The sequence below is a fragment of the Oncorhynchus kisutch genome, linkage group LG26, assembly GCF_002021735.2.
Source record: "Oncorhynchus kisutch isolate 150728-3 linkage group LG26, Okis_V2, whole genome shotgun sequence".
Taxonomy (NCBI): domain Eukaryota; kingdom Metazoa; phylum Chordata; class Actinopteri; order Salmoniformes; family Salmonidae; genus Oncorhynchus; species Oncorhynchus kisutch.
This window is the reverse complement of record NC_034199.2, coordinates 30,093,432-30,099,197: the sequence shown is the minus strand read 5'-3', so window position 1 is coordinate 30,099,197 and position 5,766 is coordinate 30,093,432. Positions and strand designations below refer to the sequence as shown.

At 39.8% G+C, this 5,766-nt stretch overlaps 1 long non-coding RNA gene and 2 other non-coding genes across 3 annotated transcripts; 1 reads left to right on the top strand and 2 right to left on the bottom strand.

The window, feature by feature from the left end:
- Positions 1-2,136: 2,136 nt before the first annotated feature.
- trnal-caa (transfer RNA leucine (anticodon CAA)) lies at positions 2,137-2,245 on the bottom strand. The gene is made up of 2 exons: positions 2,208-2,245; positions 2,137-2,182 (listed from the first exon to the last, which is right to left on the bottom strand). It is a non-coding gene; the product is annotated as a tRNA-Leu (tRNA).
- A 410-nt stretch (positions 2,246-2,655) lies between these two features.
- trnal-caa (transfer RNA leucine (anticodon CAA)) lies at positions 2,656-2,768 on the bottom strand. Its single transcript has 2 exons — positions 2,731-2,768; positions 2,656-2,701 (listed from the first exon to the last, which is right to left on the bottom strand). It is a non-coding gene; the product is annotated as a tRNA-Leu (tRNA).
- A 271-nt stretch (positions 2,769-3,039) lies between these two features.
- Positions 3,040-5,721, top strand: LOC109871385 (uncharacterized). Its single transcript, XR_002252291.2, has 4 exons — positions 3,040-3,109; positions 3,933-4,055; positions 4,458-4,540; positions 5,558-5,721. It is a non-coding gene; the product is annotated as an uncharacterized LOC109871385 (long non-coding RNA).
- Positions 5,722-5,766: the final 45 nt, after the last annotated feature.

Here is a 5,766-nt window from a genome sequence, read left to right as displayed (position 1 = left end):
TCTTCCTGGAAGGTTCTCCCATCTCCACAGAGGAACTCTAGAGCTCTTTCAGAGTGACCATCGGGCTCTTTGTCACCTCCCTGACCAAGGCCCTTCTCCCCTGATTGCTCAGTTTGGCCGGGTGGCCAGCTCTAGGAAGAGTCTGGTGGTTCTAAACTTCTTCCATATAAGAATGATGGAGGCCACTGTGTTTTTGGGGACCTTCAAAGCTGCAGAAATGATTTGGTACCCTTCCCCAGATCTGTGCCTCAACACAATACTGTCTTGGTGCTCTACAGACAGTACCTTTGACCTTGTGGTTTGGTTTTTGCTCTGACATGCACCGTCAACTGTGTGACCTTATATGGACAGGTGTGTGCCTTTCCAAATCATGTCCAATCAATTCAATTTATCCCAGTTGGACTCCAATGAAGTTGTAGAAACATCTCAAGGATGATCAATGGAAACAGGATGCACCTGAGCTCAATTTCGAGTCTCATCGAAAAGGGTCTGATTACACATGTAAATAAGGTATTTCTGTTTTTTATAAATTTGCAAACATTTCTAAAAACTGGTTTTCGCTTTATCATTATGGGGTATTGTGATGAGGGAAAAAATGTATTTAATCCATTTTAGAATAAGGTGGAACGTAACAAAATATGGAAAGGGGGAATGGGTCTGAATACTTTCCAAATGCACTGTATGTGATGGGATGTATAGATATTATGGACAGTATATGGATAGAATATGTAGAATATCTGAAGAATACATAGGATAGAATAGTATATGTACAGCAATAGTTAAATAGGATGGCCTTGACTAGAATACAGTATATCCATATGAAGTACTGTATGTAGAACAGTATGAAAACATAATTAAAGTGACCAGTTGTCCATAACTATGTACTGTACATAGAGGCTGCTGCCCTAAGGTGTGTGGTAGAGTAACCGGGTGGTAGCCGGTAAGTGACAGTGACTAAAGTTCAGGGCAGGGTGCCAGCTAGTGGTGACTATTTAACCATCTGATGGCCTTGAGACAGAAGCTGTTTTTCAGTCTCTCGCTCTCAGCTTTGATGCACCTGTACTGACCTCGCCTTTTGGATGGTAGTGGGGTGAACAGGCCGTGGCTCGGGTGGCTGAGGTCCTTTATGATTTTCTTGGCCTTCCTGTGACATCGGGTGCTGTAGATGTCCTGGAGGGCAGGCAGTATGCCCCCGGTGATGCATTGGGCAGACCGCACCACCCTCTGGAGAGTCCTGTGGTTGCATTCGATGCAGTTGACATACCAGGCGGGGATACTGACTTCACTGATTATGACTATTCCTACAGGGGATGGGCGTGTGCACAAATTGAACATGGTTCTCATTGAGTCATGGTATTACTCCTCTCTGCTCTCTGTGAAGTACATTTGTTATCTTTATTTATATTTATTTTCAATGTGAATCAATCTAATGTAACAGTCTATATATCAATTTTCCTCACAATTCTGGAATGTTGCTCCCTCCCAGAAACCTCCCCTGTATAGGTTGTGGAACTGAAGGAGAGCCCAGTAAGTAGACAATTTACATTTTAATTCCCTAAGCATGTCAAATGAAAGAAGCAGGTACTGAGTCAGGTACAGACTCTCCCCATCCTACTAAAAGCCATCATGGACGGAAGAGAAAATGCTGTATAGATCTAATACCAGAACAGGTTGTTTAAATCAAACTACTGTAGGATTGTTTTAACCTGTATTTACGTTTCTTAGAATTTTAGAAATACAGTGCTCTATCTGCTGCTTGGTATCACCTAAACATTGGAACACAGTGACATCTATTGGAGATTTGAGTGAATCACCTCACATTCTAATTCCACATAAACAATTAGTAGTCTACTACTACTTATTATTGGCAAAGGCCATAAAGCAATGTCACTCACTCAGAGTGAAAACATTTCGACCACTGATCAATCCTTATGCTGATTCCCACATCTGTAATATTTGTATTGGTTGAAATAGCCTAAGTAAGCTGCTGAATAACCCCAGTTGACGAGGTTTGAAATATCATCCATTTTACATTTGTTATTGTCTCATAACTAACTTTCACAATTCACAATAAGACATGTGTATTTCTATACTCAGCAACTAGCCTACATTAAAAAATGAAAGCTCCAAAATTATTGTCAGAAGTGGGATTCGAACCCACGCCTCCATTCGGAGACCAGAATGCCCTTTCGAGGAAGGATTTTCACCTTGAGTCTGGCGCCTTAGACCGCTCGGCCATCCTGACAACTCCGAATATCCTTGAGAAAAAAGAGGATTTCTTCATATGATCGGGTGCGGTACTACAGTTTTCAATTAATTCACAATATTAAATGTATGATATCGTGAAATGTATGATATCGCTAGTTGGGAATTTCCATTTTGTTAGCAAATCTAGCTAGTTCACATTTTGTTAGGAAATAGCTAGCTAACGTTACTGGTAATATTGCAAACATCTCACAGCTAGCGTTAACAATTTGCTCAATGGAAATTAGGAAATAATACATAACTTTTCTTGTGAAAATGAGGATTTATGGCTTTGTCAGTGGCTGAACATCATACCAGATATGGCACTTTACCGGCGTTGCTTTGCTCTGGATGTTGTGATATATTTTCGTTTGTTGCTATTTTCACTAATTTAATCTAGCCCAAAAAGCTTGTCAGAAGTGGGATTTGAACCCACGCCTCCATTCGGAGACCAGAAACCCCATTTCTATGGAAGGTAGGTAGAACCTTGAGTCTGGCGCCTTAGACCACTCGGCCATCCTGACAACTGAAAAGAAATGAAGTTACACCACATATAAAGATACACGTCGCAGTGCCCATTTTATAGGTTTGTTGATGATGTTAACTGTTTGGGTAGTTAGTTTCACTACTAAGTTTACTTTACTATACACCAAACACTTGCCAATATGAACACATTTGTCATTTTTAGCAGTAGTTTAACAAGCTGAAGAGAGAGTCGTGTTGCACCACGTGACCGTGTGTTTTCACCACCAATTGGACGACGAGTCATTCATTGTATTGTAAAAAGAGGCGTGTCTTGTTTAGTGTCTTTACGACATATTACACTAGCCGTTTGGCTCGTTAAAGGACTTCAAGAATACACCAAGTGAGTATAGGTTTTTGGTAGAAGGCCTATTGCGCATAAATCGAAGGTTGGAATTGTAGAGGTTCTGACTGACACTCATGTCTTCACAGAGACTAATTTACAGACAGGGATGGGCAAAAATTACAATTACAAAAATAACACAAAGATCATGTATCAAAATGAACTAAGAAATACATGTATTTTGTAATGTATTTAATTCAAATACAAACGACATGTATTTTAAAAAACGTTTGGAAGTAGCCGGCTGAACAGCAACAATGTCTCAGTAACGGTTCCAGAAACGTTTTACTTGCTATGTGATGTGTTGTTGTTTACCTACCTTAGTGGAATGCATTGACTGTAAGTCAGTGTTTGGTAAATAACCAAAATGTATATATGAAAATGTACATTCCAAAATGAACTGCAAAGCACACTGGGTTTTATTATTTGCCTTGTTTCGGTCAGAGCTCATTTCAATAATACACAGCATGCTTTGGAATTGTTCATTTTTACATATTCATATCTAGTTAATTTAGCAGACACTCTTATCATACTATAGTGCCATCATACTTCTGATACGAATGTAGCGTGAAAGTGTTATACAAATGATTAAATGCATATTTAAAATACATGTAACAGAAATACTGCCCATCCAGTTTATTTTATTAGCAGTCATGCAATTACTATATCGACCATATTTTTTTCTTCATGGTAGTGGTGGGTGTGTGCTCTGTGCTTTGCATAATCTTTGGCTAATTTCGTATCCAACAGTAATCTATCTCCGTTCCATAATCCCCATAATGCCAAGGACCTTGTTGAGATGTGTTGTTCTTGTGTTCTACAGAAGCAGCAACTAAACATTTTAATCCTGGGGACCTGGATGTGAACCTGAGTGGCAGATCTTTTGTGATCACTGGGGCCAACAGCAGCGTTGGAAAAGCTACTGCCCATGAAATAGCCAAAATAGGTACTGTATAGGCAACATTTAATGCCCTAGAGTTGGATAAATTCATACAACAGTGAGTGAATAGATGTTTTCCATCATAAATGTATGGTACCATTTCACCATACAGGATGTCTATACAGTCCACCTTAAGATTCCTTTACAGTCATAGTGGGTGATAGGGTAGATAATGATTCATTGTGGAGTTATGAGTGCGCCCCAGTCCAGATGGCACCAAACCGCAAAGTGAGGTCTCATAAAGGTTTATGTAGACATACAGACTGACAGACCAATTACGAGGGACAATATATTGTTAGATTCCCCCTCAGGTGGAAAAGGTGCTTTAAGGTAATTATAGTTTATACCGTTTTTGATATAGGATTGTGTAGTTAACATTGGGTTCTTTTGGGTTTTATTGCTCTACAGGTGGGACGGTCCACCTAGTGTGTCGTAACAAAGGACGGGCAGAGGAGGCAAAAGAGGTCATTGTGGAACAGAGTAAAAACCAGGTCAATCAATCAATCAAATGGTTTTATAAAGCCCTTTTTACATCAGCAGATGTCACAAAGTGCTATACAGAAACCCAGCCTAAAACCCCAAACAGCAAGCAATGCAGATGTAGAAGTACGTGGCTAGGAAAGACTGCCGGCTACTCACAACTGCTGTTCAGGAGTTGCATCCAGCGGGCTAAATTGTCATGATCAGTGGCTTCAAGTTTGTAGCCTTACATTTTTTACGAGCTGATCATAGTGAAAATGTAAAATTCTTCTGCATTTCCCTCTGTGTAAACACATTGCAAGTAGGCTCAGAATAACTCCCCCTGATAAGGTTGGGTAGCTGACATACATTTAATATTTTAAACTTTCATTCAGAACTGAAAATAATCCCGATTTCAACATCTGGAAAATACATATTTTAAACATTTTTGCTTACTGGGACTATTCTAGTAGAGGAGGCAATTTGATTATTATCGGCAGAATGTCCAGTACCAGCCCCAGGTGAGTAGGAGTAAATGACCTGTCAGTCATCAGTCTGCACACTAAACAAACACCACACACATCTGTTCATGCCCAGTGACTGCCTGGTGAGGTATGAAGAGCCATTGAGTGGAGTGTGAACAGGTTCTTCAATTTGTGGCTTGTTCATGGTGTCATCTTGAGCTACGTGCTGCACAGATTAGCTAATGTTTCCATGATAAGGATCTATGCCCAGCTGGGTGGAAGTTGATATATAGATCAGATAATCTGCAGAATGCAGTCTGTTTTGATAGTTCCTACAAGTCATATGTTTTTATGCCTCCGGTTTGTTAGATAAATAACCACTGTTTATATACTTACGTCCTGGCCAAGATTCTTCAATTTTTTTCAAGGCTATCAGTCCCACAGAATTACATGTTTGATTTCTTTGTAATACAATTTTAATACTATAATTGATCTTGCCAACTGCCAGCAGAATAGTGCGGACTTATTTTGTGGTTCTTCTATGTTGCTTTATCTTTTTCTTTGACATTTTCTTTCTCTCTGCAGAATGTCCATGTTCATATTGTTGGCATGTCCAGTGCAAGACAAGTGTGGGAATTTGCTGAACGTTTTGCAAAAAGCAACATCGTACATTTACTGGTAAGTATCTGTTGGGTGGAGGTATCCCTCCATGCCTTACACATGTGTCAACCAGTGGAGGCTCCTCAGAGGAGAAAGAGAAGAACCATCCTAATCAGTGAATAAAAAAATTGTGA